We start from the raw sequence: 10,960 nt of genomic DNA, 5'->3' as shown, positions 1-10,960 counted from the left end.
TGTCCATTTTGCACGCTTGACATTTTAGAGTGTCACCCTTTCATTGCTGTGCACTTTTATTCTGCACAGTGGCTGAATTGTAGTTTGTACCACCAAAAGTTTCTCTTAGTTTTCGTATTTTTTCGTATTTTCCATTCGTTTCCTACGTCGGCCATTTTTTTTTTTCATATCCATGATTTTTTTTTTGTGTACACATAGCTAATGCAACAAAAGTCACCAAGTTTCCTCTCATTCCAATAAAGCAAAAAAAAAAATAAAAAAAATAATAATAATAATAATAATTTCAAAACTTAACATTTTCGGTCATTTTTTACCGAAGAGGACCAGAGTTTCTAATTTTGTTTCGAATCAGTGGTTCGGAGCGTGTATCACATTTCCAAAGTCACACCCCCCAGTGGTGAACCACTGAAATTTCTAAACACTTATGATGTAACAAAGCCTCGTTTACTGAAATCAAGTGACTTTGGCAGTTTGATACACGCGCCGAACCACTGATTCGAAACAAAAGATTGGTAAAGCATCAAAACTTCATGAAGCAGTGTTTTGAAATCGCCCATCACTAGATATTGTTGAATAAATTCGTTGTTTGTTTGTTTTTTTTTGCACAAAAAGTATTCTCGTCCCTTCATAACATTAAGGTTGAACCACTGTAGTCACATGAACCGTTTTAAACATGTCTTTATTAAGTTTCTGGGCAATGAAAGTGTTAATTGTCTTGCTGGCAATGGAGGCCTCACTGAGCCATCGGATTTTATCGAAAATATCTTGAAGATATATCTTGAATAAAACTTTCAAAAAAGTCTGCAAACATTACCGTCACTAATCAACAGCAACTGTCACAGTTACTAGGCGACAAGAACAATCCTTCGTAGACTAGTCCGTCCCATATAACAATGCTCGGTTTGACCTTCGTGGACTTTGAAAGGTGTAGCCTTTCGAAGGATGCAGCCTCTGAATTTGGACATAGCTCAGATGTTTTTCAGTCTAGTTACTTATGAATAATCTCAAGGCCACATATACAAAGAAAGAGAAAAGCCTTGAATTAAACTCTAATGTCTTTTGTTGCCAACAAAACAAAAATATTTGAGTGTGAAAAACTCAAAGCAATGCTTCACTGATCTGTTACACAAAGGAATGAGCGCTGCAGGTCACAGATTGTGCGGCAGGTCGTCTATACCCCCCTTTGACTGAGACAGGAGCTCTGATAAGAATGTCTGTGGCCTGTCATCAGCATTATTGCCCCTGAACAACTGATGAATCAATTTCAATTATCTCCTCATCACACATTACACCACACTGCTGTACAACAGATGAAGCGTTGAACAGCTCTGGCTCTCCTCAGTATTGACTTTAATCGACAGACTACCAGCCCTGTTCAATGGCAGAAGGTTTCTGGGTGTCTACGCTCTTGGTTTCTAGCAGGTGTTTCTTCTTTGCAGTGTCCAACTGTATCAGATGGCGGATCACATGACCTTCAATACCTGCACTCATACGGTGCATCCAAAATCGCATTCTGAGTAGGTACTACGTTTAAATTTTAAATTTACTTCATGACAAATTATTGGTTGAATGAATGGAATTTGGATGTACTACATCCGCCATGTTGTTATTGTCACATGACCTACCAGTGTCAGTTGCATCGCATCACTGCCATTCACAAATTCCATCACATGGCCTCATGGGATAGTAAAGTGTCCATCGAATGCACACTTCAGAATCTCAGCAGAAGTAGTAGGTCCTCCGGCTACTTTTCGTCTACTGTTTTTTTTTTTTGCATACTATGTATTCGGACATACTACTGTTTTGGCGTACTGTTTTTTACTTTCTATATAGTAGGGAAGTATTCGATTTTGGACGCAGCGATAGTCGCAGCATTTTGTCACCATTCATGTTTATTATCACCATTATGTTGCATCAGCCATAAACGGTCACTCATGCCAGCAAAAACTGTCAGTAGTTATGTTTACTTGTACTAGTTTTAGGCCCCGTTTACACTAGTGTCTCCATGTTATTGTTTACATGGTCGTCAAGGATACGCAGATCTCCTAGATCATTACTACCATCATGCTGCTAGCTGAACAGACTACAATAACAGATCATAAAAAAAAAAAACCTACAACCTCCAACAACCATCCCCATCCTTGTGCCATGTTCTGCAGGACTAGCTGACTGAGGGTGTGTTCACACTTGGCAGGTTTGGTTCAAACTAAAGGCCCCGGTATACTTCAAACAAAGTTCTTTTTCGTTCTTTGTTTAGGGGTAAAACGAAGTTCGAAATACGTGACCAGCGATATACTGTAAACGAACATCTGACGCCGCCCACACTGCTGAGAGCGACGGTTAGATGAATATGTAAATATGTGCTGTACGCTTTCTTCTAAACAACAAAAATGAGAAAACCGCAAGCATTTACTATAGAAAGCATAAGAAAGCATCTGATGATCATAATAGGTATGTTAGCATGAGCTCTGCAAATTAGCACTCCAGTCACAATAATTTATATAGCACTTTACTCAATAGAAGAAAGCAGCTTTACAGTATCAAACATGAAAAACAGTGTCAGTGCCACATTTTATCAGAAGCACAACTTCATTTTGTACTATAAAGCAGCTATACAGTGTGTTCATGTTTTCACCCGCGGGTTCGGAGATCTTACCTTGATGAACTCAAACACACGAAATGAGTCAAAGACGCGTCCCACGCAACTGAAGGTGGAGCCTTGGTGCACCTCCTATTACGTTATCATCACTGACCATTGACCAATGGTAGGACGAAGGTGTTTTGCAGCTGGAGAGAACTTTTCCTGAAAGTTCGCTTTGGCAAGCCATTGCAAACTTCCAAAAAGAAAAACAAAACGAACTTCGTTTTTTCCTGATTTTGTTCGAAATGACGTCACATCAGTTCGTTCTTCGATTTCATTTGAGGTATATCGGGGCCTTAACTTTGCAATTGCTCTGTTAGTGCGGTTCATTTGAATAAGTGTGAACGCTGCCATCTGAACCCTGATATGCACCAAATAAGTGGACCGAGACCCCTGAAAAGATGGATCTCAACCCACATCCAAACAAACTCTGATGAGGTTTGACTGAAATATGAACACGACATGGACCAAAGACATCTAAACGAACCAAAAAATAGGATGTGAAACCACAAGATGCAACCCTAAAAAAGGCAAACAATGCTCAAGCATACCCGTTTTGTTTTTTTTCATCATTGGAGATACTTTGCCAATCACAGTTCGGTACTGGTGTCAGAAATGCTATCCTTACACATTTTATAAGCTCTTTGTGAGTTCTCAGCTGGTCAAAATACCATTATATGTACACATATACAACGAGTGCCTTTAGCCTAGTATACAGCATTGTTTTAGACATTCGGTAAGTTCTGATGCAAAATATACTTCATAAAAGCTGTTTTGTGTCCTCAAGTTCAATGTTAAAGGTACCCTAGAACATTATTTCACAACATGTAATATGAATCTAAGGTGTCCCCAGAATGCATCTGTGAAATTTCAGCTCAAAATACCACATAGATTTTTTATTATACCATGTTTTCTATTTTGGGGTGTAATTAAAAATGTGCCAACGTTAATACTGGCTTGCCTTGAACATGGGCTGGCAAAAGCTGGGGGCGTACATATTAGTGATCCCGACTGTTGCGTCACAGTCTGTGTTATGTTGAGATTCGCCTGTTTTTCCGTGATGTTTTTCACGCACAAGATTTACATATGGAGGAGGAAACAATGGTGTTTGAGACTCACTGTATGTCATTTCCATGTACAGAACTCTAATTATTCAACTATGCCAAGGTAAATTCAATTTTAATTTCTAGGGCACCTTAAATATGACTGTGAACGCCAAGCGAACCAGGACCCGTCCACACAAAGCCAGATCTTTCCCTATCCAATCTCTTTTTTCCTCATCTCAAGAAATATCTGCGTACACATGAAAATCGGCTCAAAACGATGTAGTATACATGCCAGACCAGTATGTGGCGCTGTAATTCTGCCACAGAGATTTACTTAGTTCTGCTTTAAGTGTCTTTTTTTACCTTCATAAATAGTTTAAGTCCTTACAATGGTTAATTGTAGTGGTGTGTTTGAGGCGAGCACTTACCCCCTCTGGCACGTCTACGCCAGAATACAGCATTTGCAAGTTGAGCTTCACCGACCCGACACAATCTCGCCTCATGTTCATGTTCACGCGAGAGTAACAAAATGCTTTACGGTAATTCAAAAACAATGTATATATTAGGACTTTATAAGACAATTTCGAAAATTACCCACCTCCATCAAGATTTCTTGTACTGTATTTGCAAAACTACTGCGCTGGTGAGCGTTGTAGTCGTTGTAGTCCAGGGGCCGTATTCACAAAACATTTTATCTTACCACTAAGAGTTCTCCTAAATAGCAGTAAAAGTTCTTAGCTAAGAGTTTTCTCTTAAAACCTATTCACAAAGCTGCTGAGACCAACTTTTACTAAGGAACAGACTGAAGTCTTCAGCTAAGAGTAAGGGCGGGGTTGACCTCGTTGCTATGGAGTAAACACACAGTGATGGGGGAGGAGTCAGCGATTTAATCATAGAAATATGGTAGAATGAGGTGTCATGTGTCCATATTAAAATAAAGGTTTTAAAATACAAATGTTGCCATAGTCAAAATAAAATGTTGCCATATTGTTGCCATAAAAGGTTTTAAAAATGTAGGCTAAGTGTCACTAATTAAACTAGTATATATAGTTAACTAGTATATACAATTGCATTTATGAAGAAAAGGTTCAGCACCCAAGGCTCTATCACTATTGTCTCAATGGTGTTCAGTGTCTTTGGGTGGATTAGGACGGTTTGTGATTTGATCTTAGTGATTTAGGAGTCCTCGACTACTAACATTTCACAGATTTAGGAGCTAGTTTTAACGCTAAAATGCTTTGTGAAATACTCTTAGAGCAAAAATTTAGGACTTCTAAAATTAGGACTGACACACCCATTATTTTTAAGAGTTTCTCCTAAATCGGCAAGTTAGGAGCTACTTTTAGCCTTAAGATGTTTTGTGAATATGGCCCCAGAGCTGCGCTTGGAGTATTTACAACAGTGTGATTCACTGAAGGAACTCATACGGAGTTCCGCTTTAAAAGAGAGAATAAGACTTGAAGCATGCGCATAAACCTTGCGCACTGTATACTAACTATAGTAAAGCTTAGAAATAACGCTTTATTTTGGCTCCGTAGCTTCTGCAGCACGAACACAAGCATGTAGTCCACTATTGTTGTTGTTGTTGCCGTTTTGTGCTGTTAGCGGTGTCTGACTAGGGTCGACACATGGGGTGATGACATCATCGTTTCACAAAATATACGGAATGGCTGTGCACACGAAAACGCAAGGGCGGCTGTAACGAGGTTAATAGTTGTGGGAAGAAGGAGGCGGGAACCGGCGAACGTTGAACCAAACTTTAATATAAAATAAACAAAGAACAAAACGAAAGTAATGCCAGCAGACCCTCGCGGACGTCTGCCGGCCACACAAACATAATAAAACATAACAAAGTCCAGGCCTGGTCCTCTCTCGTCCTCCACGGTAGTCGCTCCTCCTTTTATGCTCCCGGAGCTCCTCCGTGAGGGACTCAAGGCCGGTGCGCCTCCCAGGTGAAGCTCATTAACACTCGCGTCACCGGCCTCGCGCCGTTCCCTCACGGCTCTCGCCCGCCCTGGTCGCCACAGCGGCGTTTTCAGATTTATCCACTCTGGAACCCAGTTTAAAAAAGATTCACATTCTGAAAACACTATATTTGTCTGGACGAAATGCCTATCTGATAAAAAAAATTTGTGTATACACCTAAACTCATCTCCGTGTGGACGGGGCCTAAATGTATAGATTTTTTTTTTTTTCAAAAGAATCAAGAGACTAACCAAGTGTGAACACACCCTTAAGTGTGAACACAGGATGCTTGGCTTACACAGCTCTCGTCTGTTGCGTTTGGAGTGGTGCCCCCCCATTGGTGCTCCCCATCTGAGTTCTTGGACTGATGGCTCAGGCCTGACTCAACAATCCTCCTAAAGGACAGGCCTCGCACAGGTGGTGCTGTCAGCATGGCGTTGCCACCACAAACCGCACCATGCCTACTCGGACATCTGCTGCTTTTGTCCAAGGGTAAGCTCTGCCCATACTGGTAGACAAAACTGCAACAAATGAAGTGCTTATTTGACCTTGTGCTGAGAGGCCTACCTGAATGATGGAGCTCTGTGAGTGTATGCAGGTCAAAACAGCACTCTAATAAACTAACAAACCACATTTCCATTAACTGTCTTTTCCTCTGAAGTTGGCCTGAGACAGTAATGTGTTTTAATGACCCATTTGTCGAGTAAACAAAAGGCCTTGTGTACACTGCAAAGAGCTGGGAATTACAACCTCATTTATTTGCAGGAATAAATTCTGTAAATTGTTGTTCTGTGTATGGCATTACCAGTTCCAAATCCAGAAGTCTTTTGTTCTTCTTGGGAACACAAAAGAAGATATTTCGAATATTCTTTCCTTACAGTCTGTGCATCAACATCAAAGTAATCCATATGAATCAAATTTGGTAATCAAATGTGATAAATGGAAGCTCAAATGTGCGTGCTTGATGCACAAGATACTCTGTGTGCATGCTGATTATTGTTTAAATGTGAAAAGCCAAAATGAAATCTGTTCATCATAAAAAGTGATTATGTCTCTTCAAAAGACTTTGATTGGTTATGTGGACTTTCAATGGTTGGACAAAAATGATCAGGGAATGTTAAAGATACCATCATTTGTGCTTAGAAGATGAACAAAAGTCTTATGGGTTTAGAAATACACAAGGACTGATAATCGGAACAACTTTCCCAGACATTTGTCTTGCGGAAAGCTGATGGTGACAGTATATTAAATTTATTAGCTAAATGGGACAGTTTTGAGAAATATGGGTTACCATTTTCAATTAGTTTGAAGCCAAGGACTCACAAATATGATGGTCGCCCTTTCGAGGGACCTCCTTTCTAGCATGTATTTTTATGTACAAACACCCTTTTATACGGTGTGAGAAAAGAAGGTCTTGTTGTCAAGGCCCATGTCAGACCTCTTGCGAATGGCTGTCGACAAAATGTGTCCTTTTAGTTGGCGAGTCTTTCTTAATCAGGCCGGTCATAAATAAAGCCTTGACCAAGTGCAGGAACCGCCTCACTGAATGCTGGTGGCATCAGCCAGCAGAGACCAGGGATCCCCTAGAAGGGAGTTTGCCGCTCTTATCAACACATTAAAGTGGTGGCAAGAGAGGCAATCATAAAAGGCAAGCTCTCTCACAAATAGACCTGCTCTGATTTGATGAGCGTGTCTAAGAGTCAGGGGGCTTCCTGATTGGATGACTTCATTAGCTGGCCTTGTGTAGGAGAACACAAGCGATCGAGTGCTGGCTGACTCACCAGCTACAGCTAACGTCTTCAAACCGTGTGATAACCTTCAACTCACATCCTCCCAAACACCTCTATACAAGCATGACAGCTGTGCATTGCGTTTCAGAAACAGTCATCGTCCTTTGACAAGCGTTTCCGGCCAAATCCATTGCTTTTCATGTCAGAGTTCAGCTTCAGTGAAAGGCGACAAGAGACAAGGGAGTAAAAGACAGGAATATCCTTCTCCGTCCTGTCAATCAGAGTCTTCATTTACATCAGAGTATGATTTGAAATATGCAAAGCCATGCTGAAATATTCCAAGGTTAGTCTGTATTTGAACGTCTTGACAGTTAGCAGTGTTTCAACAGTAAAAGCTTTAATTGTTAGCAATAGAAATATGATCATATAACTCGAGATAGCATTTCACAAGCAAAAACTTATAGTCAGCATAATTACAGCTGAAAGAGAAGAAAATATTTTAAATATAAAATAATTTCCTCACTTTTAATTTAGCAAGTGGCATCTCTTCAATTCTAGGGCTGCTACTATGATTACTTTAATAGACAGATTAATCAGTCATTAATTGAACGAAAACCCCCAAACTATGTAAATACATTTAAAGAGGACCTTTTATGCCCCCTTAAAGATGTAAAATAAGTCTCTAGTGCCCCCGGAGTATGTATAGCCACTTTTCCACCATTGAGCTGAACGGTTCTTATTGCGTAACCGTTCCATTCCGTGCCGATCCGGGCCAGTTGGTACGGTTACGGTTTCATTTTCCACTGTGGGGCTGATAACGGCCACTCTTGTGTGGAATGTAATCTAAAAGCATCAGTCGTTGCCTTGATAACGCAAAGGTTTACTGATGATATGAGATGTAAATAACGGCCGCGTTATGGAGGACGATCAAATATTTAATTGTATTATTAATTTTTGTTTACTTCGCTCAAATAGAGCACTTGGACAGCTATGGAGAAACTGGTAGCCAGGCAACAGACAAGTGACCAATCCTGTGTGGCGACATCACTGCTCCGGGTGTGTGTTCACGGGGTGTGTGTTCACTGCTGTGTGTGTGCACTTGGATGGGTTAAATGCAGAGCACAAATTCCGAGTATGGGTCACTACTATACTTGGCCACATGTCACTTCACTTCACGGAATCTACCAGCACGATTAGATAACAGTGCCGAGAATTCTGAGAACGGTTTGTAATCATGGCTCCACAACTGGAACAGTTTGGCCCAATGGTGGAAAAGTGGCTAATGTGAGGTTTTAGCTCAAAATACCCCACAGTTCATTTATTATAACATGTTAAAACTGCCACTTTTTGTGTATGTCCCTTTTTAATGCAAATGAGCTGTTGTTCCCGGCCCCCTGCTTCAAGAAGGCGGCGGAGTTTCAAGAACTCATACACCGGCATACCGGCAACAACAAAACAGGTCAATCTCACACACTGAAAACGTCAGAAAGGGCGTTCATGCACGATGTTTAACTAGAAAACACATTTCCGATAATTCTAATAGCATGTGAGGGCAGCAACAGTTCTTGCCAGTAGCATTGATGTTGACCCATCTTTCAGGATCAACCTTTGTGAAAATCCAGCATGGAACAGAGCCTTGTTTGTGAAGCAGTGTAAAATGATTGGGGCAAATGTACAAGACCTACTTTCTTTGTGACATTTCCTTCAAAAATGAAGTGTAACCAAGATGTCCTCAGTGACTCAGATGGTGGGAGTCTATGGAGACTCTTATATTCATTGGTACATCCAAAACACAACGCTTGTAATGACTCTTTGGTGCAGATCTTGTTCAACTACAGCTGCTACAGCAATATACAGCAATTGCGGACTCTGTGCTTCTCATTCAGGGCTGTATCTATGTTAATATGGCAGATTGTCACTGGCTGTGAGGTCCCCTTTAATTAAATATATATATCACTTAAATCCATTGTTTTCAAAATTTTTATTCCACATTCTGGCCTCAAAAATATACTAAAGCCATGCCCACTTAAACATTATGTTCAAAAAATATCGGGCTTATATTGCTTATGGCGATAGCATACCATTTGAAAGTAGAACTTAAAAACAAAAGACTGAATGTGTTCCTTGTACCAGTCAACATTTACTCATACAGTACTACATTACAATAGTTATGGAGCTAGCAATATGACAGATCTGAATTTGAATTGTGTAAATTTGAATTATTGACAAGTGGCATTTAACAGAATTGAATATTAAGTGCCATTTTATATAGATTTGAATTAGAATTTTTTTTTTACTTGAATCCTGGACATCTGAAAATGAAAATTTATGGCAGCATAATTTTCTACATATGTATTTTCAAACAGCGTATTTTTTGTTCTGAATTCTTATTAGACTGCAAATATACACCTAGGCCAATTGTTTTGGTACAAAGTATATTTAGTATGGAAGTGATTAGCATGCGTAACAGTCACACATAACTCTATAATTACTATATTTCTGCTGCATTCTGTTATCGAAGTTGGATATAGCAGAAACCCCCAGAGATAAATGTCTCGCATGCTGAAAATTATTGCCGCTCTGTAATTGGCCAAAATGCAACGTTGACTTTTCCAAGATCCTCTACTCTTCCCTGTGGAACCCAGAAGTTGGACCTCTGACCTACTTTCAGTACGATCTGAATTTCTCCGTTTTGAATTTTAGAATATTGAATTTGGTGTTTTGAATTTGTTATTCATGTTGAAAACTTGAAGTTGTATTTTAAGAAGCGAATATTTGCGAATTCAGAGCAAAAAAAAAAAAAAAGGTTACCGTTTAAAAATACATCTGCAGAAAATTATGCCATAAAAAAAAAAAATTCAATTTCAAATGTCCAGGATTCAAGTTTAAAAATTTCAAATCTATAAAAAAAAAATGGCACTTAATATTCACTTCGGTTAACCCTTAAATGCATGACTGTTTCGCCAATCATTCTTACATATTTGGGTCTTTATCGACCCGGATCAATATCTAACACGGAAGGATCTCTACCTGTCGCGATAATATAAAACTCCTCTGATATTAGGGAAACAATTACAGAAGAATAAAATAAATTGTATTTTATTACCTTTTGGAGCTGGAAAGGGCTCATGCCATCATCACTGTCCTCGTCAGAGCTCATTTCCCAGTAAATTCAGCAAATGATGGGCTAGTTTTATGTTTGAGGTCACGAATATGAGCCCATTCGCGATCTCAAACATATTCTCAAAACTAAATAATTTTCAACATCTTCAAAATCAATATTTCGATCTCTAACAGCTTCACCAGATCAATCCAGTAACAGTTAGTCATATTTTATTGCGTTTAGTACTTGCTCTGCAGTAAATCGCTGAGCCATTTCATGTTTTTCTTATTATTTCGTTTTCTGTCTGAATGAGTCGTCACTTCAGCATTGTGCATCAGACATTGCCACCTTGTGGAATAAAGATGAATTGCACTTATTCCGTCATCTAAGATTCAATTGTTGTGCAGAAAAAAATATACATACACTGATACACACCTTGGGTCGTTAGCGACCCTATACAATTTTTACAAAAGAT

At 39.5% G+C, this 10,960-nt stretch overlaps 1 protein-coding gene across 1 annotated transcript in view; it reads right to left on the bottom strand.

Moving 5' to 3' along the window:
* The window catches only part of pitpnc1a (phosphatidylinositol transfer protein cytoplasmic 1a), a 115,327-nt gene that overhangs the window by 88,128 nt on the left and 16,239 nt on the right, over window positions 1–10,960 (bottom strand). The gene's annotated exons all lie outside the window — the stretch shown is intronic.

This window comes from Chanodichthys erythropterus, chromosome 3 (genome assembly GCF_024489055.1).
Source record: "Chanodichthys erythropterus isolate Z2021 chromosome 3, ASM2448905v1, whole genome shotgun sequence".
Classification (NCBI taxonomy): Eukaryota; Metazoa; Chordata; class Actinopteri; order Cypriniformes; family Xenocyprididae; genus Chanodichthys; species Chanodichthys erythropterus.
This window is presented reverse-complemented; position numbering and strand designations above follow the sequence as displayed.